Genomic DNA, 16,428 nt, shown 5'->3' with positions numbered 1-16,428 from the left:
GTTGGATAAACAAGGAAAGAATTCCATGCACAGAGCATAAATTTCAATGACACCCTGAAATCTCAAAGATACCATAGGGCTTACTGACTTTCACCTCTGTGCAACTTGTTCGTTTTGACTTTGAGAAACGAGGAGGAGTTAAGAATGACCATACTGCAATGCTATAGGCAGTGCCTCTTCTTTGCTTTGTTGAACTTCCTTGCTGCCCACTGAGAGGCGTCCACACTGTGTCTGCTGGCACTGGCAAAGATGCTCTCACAGACAGCTTTTGAGGAAGCCATCAGAAGAAGAGAAATTTTTGCCCCAGTGGCTAAAATCTGAGGGGATTGGAAGGGAGCAAATGAATTCAATAGTTGGTTCTGGGAAATACTGAACAGCTGGCAGACTTGAAGGTCGGGACAGTTTAGAAAGTCAAGGTTGCCTAGACGCATTTCCTTTTCTGATAACCTTCATACTTATTATGTTGCAGGCTAAAACTTGGAGAGGTGCTTCCCTTCTGGCAGGACAGGTAAGCAGTGACGCTGCTTCCCATGGTGTCTTTTGTTTGTAGGCAGGCTGCAGTCTCGGCTGACTAAATATTTACCTACTGTGTACCTCTAGAGATGAGAATCATTTGACGTCCCTCTTATGGCTAAACAACCTAGGCTTCATCTTGCCTCTTGCTGGTGGAACACTTGTTATGGCCCTGGCATTGTAGGGACTTAGCTAGGTAGTCCCAACCCAAGCAAGTGACAAGGATACTACCTAATACCATTAGTATGTTGATGTGCATTTGGAAAACCATTAGTTGGGTGAAGTTATTGCACTATGTGACTTTCTTTTGTAGCTACCCTTGAAGCTTCCAATTCTAAATAATATATCCAGAAGTACTAAGAAAAGCCTTCTCCCAGCTCCTTCCCTTATGGACATTCAAGCTCAAAGAATTAAACTCTTCTTTCTGCCCTGACAGGTGTGGAACCCAAAGGAAGATGATAGGGTGTTAGGAGTCTAGACCCCTAGAGCACAGAACAATAACCCTCACAAATTTCATCTATCCTTGATCCTCTGGCGTGGATACTAAGAGAGCAACCCATGCGTTTTCACGTCCTTGTAAGTAGCATGGAAACTTGCAATCTTGCCCTCTAAAATTCAGGTGAATTGCCATAAATTTTTCGCAGCCCCAAACAGAGCTGACAATGAACCATAATTATTCTTTTTATAAATGATTATGGATTATGTTGAGCCAGAAATCTAGTTGTCCATTGTCAGAAAAATCAAAACAAAACAAAACAAAACGAAGAATATTTTTGGTATTAAATGCAATGCCTTCCTTCATCTTGGAAACTGGGTGGATTTGAGTTCATTTGAAGTAACATGACATGAGAGGTGATAAGAAGAGAAGGTTCAGGAATCAGGAACACAGAACCCAACTCCTGTCCCTGTCAATGTCCTGTGGGATACCTGGAAAAGTATATGGACCAAAATGTAGCTTGGCTTGTGTGTTCCAATTTGTTGTCCAAGGAAATATGGAACGAGCTGGTGGTCATGTGACATACATCACAAAATCCTCCAGAGCATTGACAATTGCAGGACAACTGGAAGGCTCAATACTGGGCACTGTAAGATGGAGAGGAACATACATGGAAGAAAGGAACAGCAGGAGGAATCCTAAAGTAGGGTTAAGAGGAAGAGCATAGAATCAAAACCGCAAATTAGGATGTTGACAAAATCTTATCTAGATAGGAACAAAGTCATTTTGCTTACTTGAATGTTTTCTCTATTCTTACCAAAATCTCTGTTGTAAAGATTAAGTACATAATTTCAGGGAACATTCACAGGTACCCGATTTGGGGCCAGTGACACCCACCAAATGCAATGTTTTGACCTCTATTTTTTTCATATGGTGTCAAAGGGGAAAGGCTCTTTAATCCTGTCCTCTGTGTTCCCCCACCACCTTTGACAGAATGAGCTACATGCCTCCTGCACAGTTTTGAACTTCCTTGTCAAGGCCCAGGAGTCTAGCTCTCTGGGGTTTCACTTGGTAGGTGAAAACTCATGTGTTGAGCGAAGGCCTTTCTGGATCTATGATGACAACAGGTATCTGAGGACGTTGACTGACTTGAGCAGATGTGATCTGAGGTCCAGATATGAGGTCCTTGTGAGACCCATGAGGATTTCAGAGCCTGCCTGGCACTCTTCCCTCTTCAGAGAGGATGAGAACTGTGCAGTTTGGCATCAGATTCTGAGATTTTTCAAAAAAGGCCTCATAACAGTACCCATACTTGGTTTGATACATTCTTCATTGCTTTCTATTTTCAAAGAGATTGAAATGATTCCAAGTGATAGGGAGACAGCCTTTACTATAGGAGTAGGCACATATATCAGGTAGAGATGACTGTAGGTGCAAATGATATACTCAAAAAATATCTAAGAACTGATGAATTCGAACGTGGTGCTCATTCCTAGTCTCGGTCGATGTACCCTTGGACATATGTGGTAAAGTTGCAGGAGCGGATTTTATGGCTCATGCCAGTAGTCCCAAGAATATTGGAGGACAATGACTGCCCTCGCCCTTTACCCAAAGTTGTGTAAAGGCTGACGTATAACAAATAATTCCAGGATCATTCAATTTATATAGAGGGAAAATTGAAATGGTCTTTCCTGTTGGAGGCTGGGTAAATTCTAGATAATAGTGGCTAAGGGATAAGCCAGGGCACCTGTTTGAGACATTCCCTAGTTTTATTGGTGTTCTTCAATTATGTCTTAGCTGCCAAAATCTTCCAGAGCATGTTGTCTTTACCTATCTCTCTCTCTCGCATGTTAACCATCTCAGTTGATCCATCATGGAAATGACAATTGGGCTTTGCTTTCTTTTATTTCTTGTTGTTGTTTCTGTTTTCCACCTGCATACATTCTTCCTCTTATTGCAGCTCTCACACAGATGCACATCAACTCTTCTAACAAAATTTGCGTGTTACCCAAGATCTATGAAAACAACTATTCCTTTAAAAAACAAGGAAAGATATTTCTAAAGAACATGTTGCTAGCTGGTAGACCCACAGTCCTGATAATGGAGCAGACACGCTAACTCTCCAATGAAACAAGAACGAACCACACACTGAATCTTCTTAATATCCTCATGATGAACATAATTAATTCAGAACTGACACACACACACACACAAATATATATATATATATATCTTACTACTAACAGACTTTTAGGAAGCAGGAGGATAGGACTCTTGGTAACTCTTGCTGGATACACAATTTCTACAACCATGGTTGAAACTTGAATATCCAATCAAGGACATCATGTAATCTCAGATGTGTAGTACAACATACTCTATTAAAAAGCAACCCATGAGTATTTGCCCACAGGCTAGTCAGTTAGTGCATACAACACATCTTCTTTTCATCAGATTTAACCTGAAGCATGGTAGATGATTCCAACGCTCTTCCAAGTGGAAGACTTGAGTTCCATGAATCGAGACATGGTAACATACATGTAGACAGAAAGGCACCTTTGGATTCCCCTTTCTTCCAAGATGAGGTTGCATGGCATGGAAGAAATCTAAAGTCAATTATGGAATACTCTGTTGGATAAACAAGGAAAGAATTCCATGCACAGAGCATAAATTTCAATGACACCCTGAAATCTCAAAGATACCATAGGGCTTACTGACTTTCACCTCTGTGCAACTTGTTCGTTTTGACTTTGAGAAACGAGGAGGAGTTAAGAATGACCATACTGCAATGCTATAGGCAGTGCCTCTTCTTTTCTTTGTTGAACTTCCTTGCTGCCCACTGAGAGGCGTCCACACTGTGTCTGCTGGCACTGGCAAAGATGCTCTCACAGACAGCTTTTGAGGAAGCCATCAGAAGAAGAGAAATTTTTGCCACAGTGGCTAAAATCTGAGGGGATTGGAAGGGAGGAAATGAATTCAATAGTTGGTTCTGGGAAATACTGAACGGCTGGCAGACTTGAAGGTCGGGACACTTTAGAAAGTCAAGGTTGCCTAGACGCATTTCCTTTTCTGATAACCTTCATACGTATTATTTTGCAGGCTAAAACTTGGAGAGGTGCTTCCCTTCTGGCAGGACAGGTAAGCAGTGACGCTGCTTCCCATGGTGTCTTTTGTTTGTAGGCAGGCTGCAGTCTCGGCTGACTAAATATTTACCTACTGTGTACCTCTAGAGATGAGAATCATTTGACGTCCCTCTTATGGCTAAACAACCTAGGCTTCATCTTGCCTCTTGCTGGTGGAACACTTGTTATGGCCCTGGCATTGTAGGGGACTTAGCTAGGTAGTCCCAACCCAAGCAAGTGACAAGGATACTACCTAATACCATTAGTATGTTGATGTGCATTTGGAAAACCATTAGTTGGGTGAAGTTATTGGACTATGTGACTTTTTTGTAGCTACCCTTGAAGCTTCCAATTCTAAATAATATATCCAGAAGTACTAAGAAAAGCCTTCTCCCAGCTCCTTCCCTTATGGACATTCAAGCTCAAAGAATTAAACTCTTCTTTCTGCCCTGACAGGTGTGGAACCCAATTTAAGATGATAGGGTGTTAGGAGTCTAGAACCCTAGAGCACAGAACAATAACCCTCACAAATTTCATCTATCCTTGATCCTCTGGCGTGGATACTAAGAGAGCAACCCATGCGTTTTCACGTCCTTGTAAGTAGCATGTAAACTTGCAATCTTGCCCTCTAAAATTCAGGTGAATTGCCATAAAGTTTTCGCAGCCCCAAACTGAGCTGACAATGAACCATAATTATTCTTTTTATAAATGATTATGGATTATGTTGAGCCAGAAATCTAGTTGTCCATTGTCGGAAAAATCAAAACAAAACAAAACAAAACGAAGAATATTTTTGGTATTAAATGCAATGCCTTCCTTCATCTTGGAAACTGGGTGGATTTGAGTTCATTTGAAGAAACATGACATGAGAGGTGATAAGAAGAGAAGGTTCAGGAATCAGGAACACAGAACCCAACTCCTGTCCCTGTCAATGTCCTGTGGGATACCTGGAAATGTATATGGACCAAAATGTAGCTTGGCTTGTGTGTTCCAATATGTTGTCCAAGGAAATATGGAACGAGCTGGTGGTCATGTGACATACATCACAAAATCCTCCAGAGCATTGACAATTGCAGGACAACTGGAAGGCTCAATACTGGGCACTGTAAGATGGAGAGGAACATACATGGAAGAAAGGAACAGCAGGAGGAATCCTAAAGTAGGGTTAAGAGGAAGAGCATAGAATCAAAACCGCAAATTAGGATGTTGACAAAATCTTATCTAGATAGGAACAAAGTCATTTTGCTTACTTGAATGTTTTCTCTATTCTTACCAAAATCTCTGTTGTAAAGATTAAGTACATAATTTCAGGGAACATTCACAGCTACCCGACTTGGGGCCAGTGACACCCACCAAATGCAATGTTTTGACCTCTATTTTTCTCATATGGTGTCAGAGGGGAAAGGCTCTTCAATCCTGTCACTGTGTTTCCCCACCACCTTTGACAGAATGAGCTACATGCCTCCTGCACAGTTTTGAACTTCCTTGTCAAGGCCCAGGAGTCTAGCTCTCTGGGGTTTCACTTGGTAGGTGAAAACTCATGTGTTGAGCGAAGGCCTTTCTGGATATATGATGACAACAGGTATCTGAGGACGTTGACTGACTTGAGCAGATGTAATCTGAGGTCCAGATATGAAGACCTCGTGAGACCCATGAGGATTTCAGAGCCTGCCTGGCACTCTTCCCTCTTCAGACAGGATGAGAACTGTGCAGTTTGGCATCAGATTCTGAGATTTCTCGAAAAAGGCCTCATAACAGTACCCATACTTGGTTTGATACATTCTTCATTGCTTTCTATTTTCAAAGAGATTGAAATGATTCCAAGTGATAGGGAGACAGCCTTTACTATAGGAGTAGGCACATATATCAGGTAGAGATGACTGTAGGTGCAAATGATATACTCAAAAAATATCTAAGAACTGATGAATTTGAACGTGGTGCTCATTCCTAGTCTTGGTCGATGTACCCTTGCACATATGTGGTAAAGTGTCAGGAGCGGATTTTATGGCTCATACCAGTAGTCCCAAGAATATTGGAGGACAATGACTGCCCTCGCCCTTTACCCAAAGTTGTGTAAAGGCTGACGTAAAACAAATAATTCCAAGATCATTCAATTTATATAGAGGGAAAATTGAAATGGTCTTTCCTGTTGGAGGCTGGGTAAATTCTAGATAATAATGGCTAGGTGATAAGCCAGGGCACCTGTTTGAGACATTCCCTAGTTTTATTGGTGTTCTTCAATTATGTCTTAGCTGCCAAAATCTTCCAGAGCATGTTGTGTTTACCTATCTCTCTCTCTCGCATGGAAACCATCTCAGTTAATCCATCATGGAAATGACAATTGGGCTTTGCTTTCTGTTATTTCTTGCTGTTGTTTCTGTTTTCCACCTGCGTACATTCTTCCTCTTATTGCAGCTCTCACACAGATGCACATCATCTCTTCTAACAAAATTTGCGTGTTACCCAAGATCTATGAAAACAACTATTCCTTTAAAAAACAAGGAAAGATATTTCTAAAGAACATGTTGCTAGCTGGTAGACCCACAGTCCTGATAATGGAGCAGACACGCTAACTCTCCAATGAAACAAGAACGAACCACACACTGAATCTTCTTAATATCCTCATGATGAACATAATTAATTCAGAACTCACACACACACACACACACACACACACACACACACACACACATATATATATATATATATATATATATATATATATATATATATATATATCTTACTACTAACCGGCATTTAGGAAGCAGGAGGATAGGACTCTTGGTAACTCTTGCTGGATACACAATTTCTACAACCATGGTTGAAACTTGAATATCCAATCAAGGACATCATGTAATCTCAGATGTGTAGTACAACATACTCTATTAAAAAGCAACCCATGAGTATTTGACCACAGGCTAGTCAGTTAGTGTGTACAAAACATCTTCTTTTCATCAGATTTAACCTGAAGCATGGTAGATGATTCCAACGCTCTTCCAAGTGGAAGACTTGAGTTCCATGAATCGAGACATGGTAACATACATGTAGACAAAAAGGCACCTTTGGATTCCCCTCTCTTCCAAGATGAGGTTGCATGGCATGGAAGAAATCTAAAGTCAATTATGGAATACTCTGTTGGATAAACAAGGAAAGAATTCCATGCACAGAGCATAAATTTCAATGACACCCTGAAATCTCAAAGATACCATAGGGCTTACTGACTTTCACCTCTGTGCAACTTGTTCGTTTTGACTTTGAGAAACGAGGAGGAGTTAAGAATGACCATACTGCAATGCTATAGGCAGTGCCTCTTCTTTGCTTTGTTGAACTTCCTTGCTGCCCACTGAGAGGCGTCCACACTGTGTCTGCTGGCACTGGCAAAGATGCTCTCACAGACAGCTTTTGAGGAAGCCATCAGAAGAAGAGAAATTTTTGCCCCAGTGGCTAAAATCTGAGGGGATTGGAAGGGAGCAAATGAATTCAATAGTTGGTTCTGGGAAATACTGAACGGCTGGCAGACTTGAAGGTCGGGACAGTTTAGAAAGTCAAGGTTGCCTAGACGCATTTCCTTTTCTGATAACCTTCATACTTATTATGTTGCAGGCTAAAACTTGGAGAGGTGCTTCCCTTCTGGCAGGACAGGTAAGCAGTGACGCTGCTTCCCATGGTGTCTTTTGTTTGTAGGCAGGCTGCAGTCTCGGCTGACTAAATATTTACCTACTGTGTACCTCTAGAGATGAGAATCATTTGACGTCCCTCTTATGGCTAAACAACCTAGGCTTCATCTTGCCTCTTGCTGGTGGAACACTTGTTATGGCCCTGGCATTGTAGGGACTTAGCTAGGTAGTCCCAACCCAAGCAAGTGACAAGGATACTACCTAATACCATTAGTATGTTGATGTGCATTTGGAAAACCATTAGTTGGGTGAAGTTATTGCACTATGTGACTTTCTTTTGTAGCTACCCTTGAAGCTTCCAATTCTAAATAATATATCCAGAAGTACTAAGAAAAGCCTTCTCCCAGCTCCTTCCCTTATGGACATTCAAGCTCAAAGAATTAAACTCTTCTTTCTGCCCTGACAGGTGTGGAACCCAAAGGAAGATGATAGGGTGTTAGGAGTCTAGACCCCTAGAGCACAGAACAATAACCCTCACAAATTTCATCTATCCTTGATCCTCTGGCGTGGATACTAAGAGAGCAACCCATGCGTTTTCACGTCCTTGTAAGTAGCATGGAAACTTGCAATCTTGCCCTCTAAAATTCAGGTGAATTGCCATAAAGTTTTCGCAGCCCCAAACAGAGCTGACATTGAACCATAATTATTCTTTTTATAAATGATTATGGATTATGTTGAGCCAGAAATCTAGTTGTCCATTGTCAGAAAAATCAAAACAAAACAAAACAAAACGAAGAATATTTTTGGTATTAAATGCAATGCCTTCCTTCATCTTGGAAACTGGGTGGATTTGAGTTCATTTGAAGTAACATGACATGAGAGGTGATAAGAAGAGAAGGTTCAGGAATCAGGAACACAGAACCCAACTCCTGTCCCTGTCAATGTCCTGTGGGATACCTGGAAAAGTATATGGACCAAAATGTAGCTTGGCTTGTGTGTTCCAATTTGTTGTCCAAGGAAATATGGAACGAGCTGGTGGTCATGTGACATACATCACAAAATCCTCCAGAGCATTGACAATTGCAGGACAACTGGAAGGCTCAATACTGGGCACTGTAAGATGGAGAGGAACATACATGGAAGAAAGGAACAGCAGGAGGAATCCTAAAGTAGGGTTAAGAGGAAGAGCATAGAATCAAAACCGCAAATTAGGATGTTGACAAAATCTTATCTAGATAGGAACAAAGTCATTTTGCTTACTTGAATGTTTTCTCTATTCTTACCAAAATCTCTGTTGTAAAGATTAAGTACATAATTTCAGGGAACATTCACAGCTACCCGACTTGGGGCCAGTGACACCCACCAAATGCAATGTTTTGACCTCTATTTTTCTCATATGGTGTCAGAGGGGAAAGGCTCTTCAATCCTGTCACTGTGTTTCCCCACCACCTTTGACAGAATGAGCTACATGCCTCCTGCACAGTTTTGAACTTCCTTGTCAAGGCCCAGGAGTCTAGCTCTCTGGGGTTTCACTTGGTAGGTGAAAACTCATGTGTTGAGCGAAGGCCTTTCTGGATATATGATGACAACAGGTATCTGAGGACGTTGACTGACTTGAGCAGATGTAATCTGAGGTCCAGATATGAAGACCTCGTGAGACCCATGAGGATTTCAGAGCCTGCCTGGCACTCTTCCCTCTTCAGACAGGATGAGAACTGTGCAGTTTGGCATCAGATTCTGAGATTTCTCGAAAAAGGCCTCATAACATTACCCATACTTGGTTTGATACATTCTTCATTGCTTTCTATTTTCAAAGAGATTGAAATGATTCCAAGTGATAGGGAGACAGCCTTTACTATAGGAGTAGGCACATATATCAGGTAGAGATGACTGTAGGTGCAAATGATATACTCAAAAAATATCTAAGAACTGATGAATTTGAACGTGGTGCTCATTCCTAGTCTTGGTCGATGTACCCTTGCACATATGTGGTAAAGTGTCAGGAGCGGATTTTATGGCTCATGCCAGTAGTCCCAAGAATATTGGAGGACAATGACTGCCCTCGCCCTTTACCCAAAGTTGTGTAAAGGCTGACGTAAAACAAATAATTCCAGGATCATTCAATTTATATAGAGGGAAAATTGAAATGGTCTTTCCTGTTGGAGGCTGGGTAAATTCTAGATAATAATGGCTAGGTGATAAGCCAGGGCACCTGTTTGAGACATTCCCTAGTTTTATTGGTGTTCTTCAATTATGTCTTAGCTGCCAAAATCTTCCAGAGCATGTTGTGTTTACCTATCTCTCTCTCTCGCATGGAAACCATCTCAGTTAATCCATCATGGAAATGACAATTGGGCTTTGCTTTCTGTTATTTCTTGCTGTTGTTTCTGTTTTCCACCTGCGTACATTCTTCCTCTTATTGCAGCTCTCACACAGATGCACATCATCTCTTCTAACAAAATTTGCGTGTTACCCAAGATCTATGAAAACAACTATTCCTTTAAAAAACAAGGAAAGATATTTCTAAAGAACATGTTGCTAGCTGGTAGACCCACAGTCCTGATAATGGAGCAGACACGCTAACTCTCCAATGAAACAAGAACGAACCACACACTGAATCTTCTTAATATCCTCATGATGAACATAATTAATTCAGAACTCACACACACACACACACACACACACACACACACACACACACATATATATATATATATATATATATATATATATATATATATATATCTTACTACTAACAGACATTTAGGAAGCAGGAGGATAGGACTCTTGGTAACTCTTGCTGGATACACAATTTCTACAACCATGGTTGAAACTTGAATATCCAATCAAGGACATCATGTAATCTCAGATGTGTAGTACAACATACTCTATTAAAAAGCAACCCATGAGTATTTGACCACAGGCTAGTCAGTTAGTGCGTACAAAACATCTTCTTTTCATCAGATTTAACCTGAAGCATGGTAGATGATTCCAACGCTCTTCCAAGTGGAAGACTTGAGTTCCATGAATCGAGACATGGTAACATACATGTAGACAAAAAGGCACCTTTGGATTCCCCTCTCTTCCAAGATGAGGTTGCATGGCATGGAAGAAATCTAAAGTCAATTAGGGAATACTCTGTTGGATAAACAAGGAAAGAATTCCATGCACAGAGCATAAATTTCAATGACACCCTGAAATCTCAAAGATACCATAGGGCTTACTGACTTTCACCTCTGTGCAACTTGTTCGTTTTGACTTTGAGAAACGAGGAGGAGTTAAGAATGACCATACTGCAATGCTATAGGCAGTGCCTCTTCTTTGCTTTGTTGAACTTCCTTGCTGCCCACTGAGAGGCGTCCACACTGTGTCTGCTGGCACTGGCAAAGATGCTCTCACAGACAGCTTTTGAGGAAGCCATCAGAAGAAGAGAAATTTTTGCCCCAGTGGCTAAAATCTGAGGGGATTGGAAGGGAGCAAATGAATTCAATAGTTGGTTCTGGGAAATACTGAACGGCTGGCAGACTTGAAGGTCGGGACAGTTTAGAAAGTCAAGGTTGCCTAGACGCATTTCCTTTTCTGATAACCTTCATACTTATTATGTTGCAGGCTAAAACTTGGAGAGGTGCTTCCCTTCTGGCAGGACAGGTAAGCAGTGACGCTGCTTCCCATGGTGTCTTTTGTTTGTAGGCAGGCTGCAGTCTCGGCTGACTAAATATTTACCTACTGTGTACCTCTAGAGATGAGAATCATTTGACGTCCCTCTTATGGCTAAACAACCTAGGCTTCATCTTGCCTCTTGCTGGTGGAACACTTGTTATGGCCCTGGCATTGTAGGGACTTAGCTAGGTAGTCCCAACCCAAGCAAGTGACAAGGATACTACCTAATACCATTAGTATGTTGATGTGCATTTGGAAAACCATTAGTTGGGTGAAGTTATTGCACTATGTGACTTTCTTTTGTAGCTACCCTTGAAGCTTCCAATTCTAAATAATATATCCAGAAGTACTAAGAAAAGCCTTCTCCCAGCTCCTTCCCTTATGGACATTCAAGCTCAAAGAATTAAACTCTTCTTTCTGCCCTGACAGGTGTGGAACCCAAAGGAAGATGATAGGGTGTTAGGAGTCTAGACCCCTAGAGCACAGAACAATAACCCTCACAAATTTCATCTATCCTTGATCCTCTGGCGTGGATACTAAGAGAGCAACCCATGCGTTTTCACGTCCTTGTAAGTAGCATGGAAACTTGCAATCTTGCCCTCTAAAATTCAGGTGAATTGCCATAAAGTTTTCGCAGCCCCAAACAGAGCTGACAATGAACCATAATTATTCTTTTTATAAATGATTATGGATTATGTTGAGCCAGAAATCTAGTTGTCCATTGTCGGAAAAATCAAAACAAAACAAAACAAAACGAAGAATATTTTTGGTATTAAATGCAATGCCTTCCTTCATCTTGGAAACTGGGTGGATTTGAGTTCATTTGAAGTAACATGACATGAGAGGTGATAAGAAGAGAAGGTTCAGGAATCAGGAACACAGAACCCAACTCCTGTCCCTGTCAATGTCCTGTGGGATACCTGGAAAAGTATATGGACCAAAATGTAGCTTGGCTTGTGTGTTCCAATTTGTTGTCCAAGGAAATATGGAACGAGCTGGTGGTCATGTGACATACATCACAAAATCCTCCAGAGCATTGACAATTGCAGGACAACTGGAAGGCTCAATACTGGGCACTGTAAGATGGAGAGGAACATACATGGAAGAAAGGAACAGCAGGAGGAATCCTAAAGTAGGGTTAAGAGGAAGAGCATAGAATCAAAACCGCAAATTAGGATGTTGACAAAATCTTATCTAGATAGGAACAAAGTCATTTTGCTTACTTGAATGTTTTCTCTATTCTTACCAAAATCTCTGTTGTAAAGATTAAGTACATAAGTTCAGGGAACATTCACAGGTACCCGATTTGGGGCCAGTGACACCCACCAAATGCAATGTTTTGACCTCTACTTTTCTCATATGGTGTCAGAGGGGAAAGGCTCTTCAATCCTGTCACTGTCTTACCCCACCACCTTTGACAGAATGAGCTACATGCCTCCTGCACAGTTTTGAACTTCCTTGTCAAGGCCCAGGAGTCTAGCTCTCTGGGGTTTCACTTGGTAGGTGAAAACTCATGTGTTGAGCGAAGGCCTTTCTGGATCTGTGATGACAACAGGTATCTGAGGACGTTGACTGACTTGAGCAGATGTAATCTGAGGTCCAGATATGAGGACCTTGTGAGACCCATGAGGATTTCAGAGCCTGCCTGGCACTCTTCCCTCTTCAGAGAGGATGAGAACTGTGCAGTTTGGCATCAGATTCTGAGATTTTTCGAAAAAGGCCTCATAACAGTACCCATATTTGGTTTGATACATTCTTCATTGCTTTCTATTTTCAAAGAGATTGAAATGATTCCAAGTGATAGGGAGACAGCCTTTACTATAGGAGTAGGCACATATATCAGGTAGAGATGACTGTAGGTGCAAATGATATACTCAAAAAATATCTAAGAACTGATGAATTCGAACGTGGTGCTCATTCCTAGTCTCGGTCGATGTACCCTTGCACATATGTGGTAAAGTGTCAGGAGCGGATTTTATGGCTCATGCCAGTAGTCCCAAGAATATTGGAGGACAATGACTGCCCTCGCCCTTTACCCAAAGTTGTGTAAAGGCTCACGTTTAACAAATAATTCCAGGATCATTCAATTTATATAGAGGGAAAATTGAAATGGTCTTTCCTGTTGGAGGCTGGGTAAATTCTAGATAATAATGGCTAGGTGATAAGCCAGGGCACCTGTTTGAGACATTCCCTAGTTTTATTGGTGTTCTTCAATTATGTCTTAGCTGCCAAAATCTTCCAGAGCATGTTGTGTTTACCTATCTCTCTCTCTCGCATGTTAACCATCTCAGTTGATCCATCATGGAAATGACAATTGGGCTTTGCTTTCTGTTATTTCTTGTTGTTGTTTCTGTTTTCCATCTGCGTACATTCTTACTCTTATTGCAGGTCTCACACAGATGCACATCATCTCTTCTAACAAAATTTGCGTGTTACCCAAGATCTATGAAAACAACTATTCCTTTAAAAAACAAGGAAAGATATTTCTAAAGAACATGTTGCTAGCTGGTAGACCCACAGTCCTGATAATGGAGCAGACACGCTAACTCTCCAATGAAACAAGAACGAACTACACACTGAATCTTTTTAATATCCTCATGATGAACATAATTAATTCAGAACTGACACACACACACACAGATATATATATATATATATATATATATATATATATATATATATATATATATATCTTACTACTAACAGACTTTTAGGAAGCAGGAGGATAGGACTCTTGGTAACTCTTGCTGGATACACAATTTCTACAACCATGGTTGAAACTTGAATATCCAATCAAGGACATCATGTAATCTCAGATGTGTAGTACAACATACTCTATTAAAAAGCAACCCATGAGTATTTGACCACAGGCTAGTCAGTTAGTGCGTACAAAACATCTTCTTTTCATCAGATTTAACCTGAAGCATGGTAGATGATTCCAACGCTCTTCCAAGTGGAAGACTTGAGTTCCATGAATCGAGACATGGTAACATACATGTAGACAAAAAGGCACCTTTGGATTCCCCTCTCTTCCAAGATGAGGTTGCATGGCATGGAAGAAATCTAAAGTCAATTATGGAATACTCTGTTGGATAAACAAGGAAAGAATTCCATGCACAGAGGATAAATTTCAATGACACCCTGAAATCTCAAAGATACCATTGGGCTTACTGACTTTCACCTCTGTGCAACTTGGTCGTTTTGACTTTGAGAAAGGAGGAGTTAAGAATGACCATACTGCAATGCTATACGCACTGATTCTACTTTGCTTTGTCCAACTTGCTCGCTGCCCACTGAGAGGCGTCCACACTGTGCCTGCTGGCACTGGCAAAGATGCTCTCACAGACAGCTTCTGAGGAAGTCATCAGAAGAAGAGAAATCCTTGCCACAGTGGCTAAAATCTGAGGGGATTGGAAGGGAGGAAATGACTTCAATATTTGGTTCTGGGAAAGACTGAACTGCTGGCAGACTTGAAGGTCTGGACACTTTAGAAAGTCAAGGTTGCCTAGATGCATTTCCTTTTCTGATAACCTTCATACTTATTATGTTGCAGGCTAAAACTTGGAGAGGTGCTTCCCTTCTGGCAGGACAGGTAATTGACGCTGCTTCCCATTGTGTCTTTTGTTTGTAGGCAGGCTGCTTTCTCGCCTGACTAAATATTTACCTACTGTGTACCACTAGAGAAGAGATTTATTTAACGTCCCTCTCATGAATAAACAACCTAGGCTTAGTCTTGCCACTTCATGGTGGAACACTTGCTATGGCCCTGGCATTGTAGGGGACTTAGCTAGGTAGTCTCAACCCAAGCAAGTGACAAGGATACTACCTAATACCATTAGTATTTTGAGGTGCATTTGGAAAACCAACAGTTGGGTGAAGTTATTGGCATATTTGACTTTCTTTTGAAGCTACCATTTAAGCTTCCAATTCTAAATAATATATCCAGAAGTACTAAGAAAAGCCTTCTCCCAGCTCCTTCCCTTATCGACATTCAAGCTCAAAGAATTAAACTGTTATTTCTGCCCTGACAGGTGTGGAACCCAAAGGAAGATGATAGGGTGTTAGGAGTCTAGACCCCTAGAGCACAGAACAATAACCCTCACAAATTTCATCTGTCCTTGATCCTCTGGCGTGGATACTAAGAGAGCAACCCATGCGTTTTCACGTCCTTGTAAGTAGCATGGAAACTTGCAATCTTGCCCTCTAAAATTCAGGTGAATTGCCATAAAGTTTTCGCAGCCCCAAACAGAGCTGACAATGAACCATAATTATCCTTTTTATAAATGATTATGGATTATGTTGAGCCAGAAATCTAGTTGTCCATTGTCAGAAAAATCAAAACAAAACAAAACAAAACGAAGAATATTTTTGGTATTAAATGCAATGCCTTCCTTCATCTTGGAAACTGGGTGGATTTGAGTTCATTTGAAGTAACATGACATGAGAGGTGATAAGAAGAGAAGGTTCAGGAATCAGGAACACAGAACCCAACTCCTGTCCCTGTCAATGTCCTGTGGGATACCTGGAAAAGTATATGGACCAAAATGTAGCTTGGCTTGTGTGTTCCAATTTGTTGTCCAAGGAAATATGGAACGAGCTGGTGGTTATGTGACATACATCACAAAATCCTCCAGAGCATTGACAATTGCAGGACAACTGGAAGGCTCAATACTGGGCACTGTAAGATGGAGAGGAACATACATGGAAGAAAGGAACAGCAGGAGGAATCCTAAAGTAGGGTTAAGAGGAAGAGCATAGAATCAAAACCGCAAATTAGGATGTTGACAAAATCTTATCTAGATAGGAACAAAGTCATTTTGCTTACTTGAATGTTTTCTCTATTCTTACCAAAATCTCTGTTGTAAAGATTAAGTACATAAGTTCAGGGAACATTCACAGGTACCCGATTTGGGGCCAGTGACACCCACCAAATGCAATGTTTTGACCTCTACTTTTCTCATATGGTGTCAGAGGGGAAAGGCTCTTCAATCCTGTCACTGTCTTACCCCACCACCTTTGACAGAATGAGCTACATGCCTCCTGCACAGTTTTGAACTTCCTTGTCAAGGCCCAGGAGTCTAGC

The 16,428-nt window shown here is 41.1% G+C and overlaps 4 non-coding genes across 4 annotated transcripts; all 4 read left to right on the top strand.

Annotated features, from left to right (window-relative positions):
* Window positions 1-2,057: 2,057 nt before the first annotated feature.
* On the top strand, window positions 2,058-2,122 carry LOC132647724 (small nucleolar RNA SNORD109A). The gene has a single exon (XR_009586068.1). It is a non-coding gene; the product is annotated as a small nucleolar RNA SNORD109A (small nucleolar RNA).
* Window positions 2,123-5,631: 3,509 nt separating this feature from the next.
* Window positions 5,632-5,696, top strand: LOC132647380 (small nucleolar RNA SNORD109A). Its single transcript, XR_009585748.1, has one exon. It is a non-coding gene; the product is annotated as a small nucleolar RNA SNORD109A (small nucleolar RNA).
* Window positions 5,697-9,258: 3,562 nt separating this feature from the next.
* LOC132647378 (small nucleolar RNA SNORD109A) lies at window positions 9,259-9,323 on the top strand. Its single transcript, XR_009585746.1, has one exon. It is a non-coding gene; the product is annotated as a small nucleolar RNA SNORD109A (small nucleolar RNA).
* A 3,558-nt stretch (window positions 9,324-12,881) lies between these two features.
* On the top strand, window positions 12,882-12,946 carry LOC132647774 (small nucleolar RNA SNORD109A). The gene has a single exon (XR_009586117.1). It is a non-coding gene; the product is annotated as a small nucleolar RNA SNORD109A (small nucleolar RNA).
* Window positions 12,947-16,428: the final 3,482 nt, after the last annotated feature.

Source organism: Meriones unguiculatus, chromosome 14 (assembly GCF_030254825.1).
Source record: "Meriones unguiculatus strain TT.TT164.6M chromosome 14, Bangor_MerUng_6.1, whole genome shotgun sequence".
NCBI classification, from domain to species: domain Eukaryota; kingdom Metazoa; phylum Chordata; class Mammalia; order Rodentia; family Muridae; genus Meriones; species Meriones unguiculatus.
Note: the sequence above shows the minus strand (reverse complement) of the source record. Positions and strands in the feature narration are given on the sequence as shown.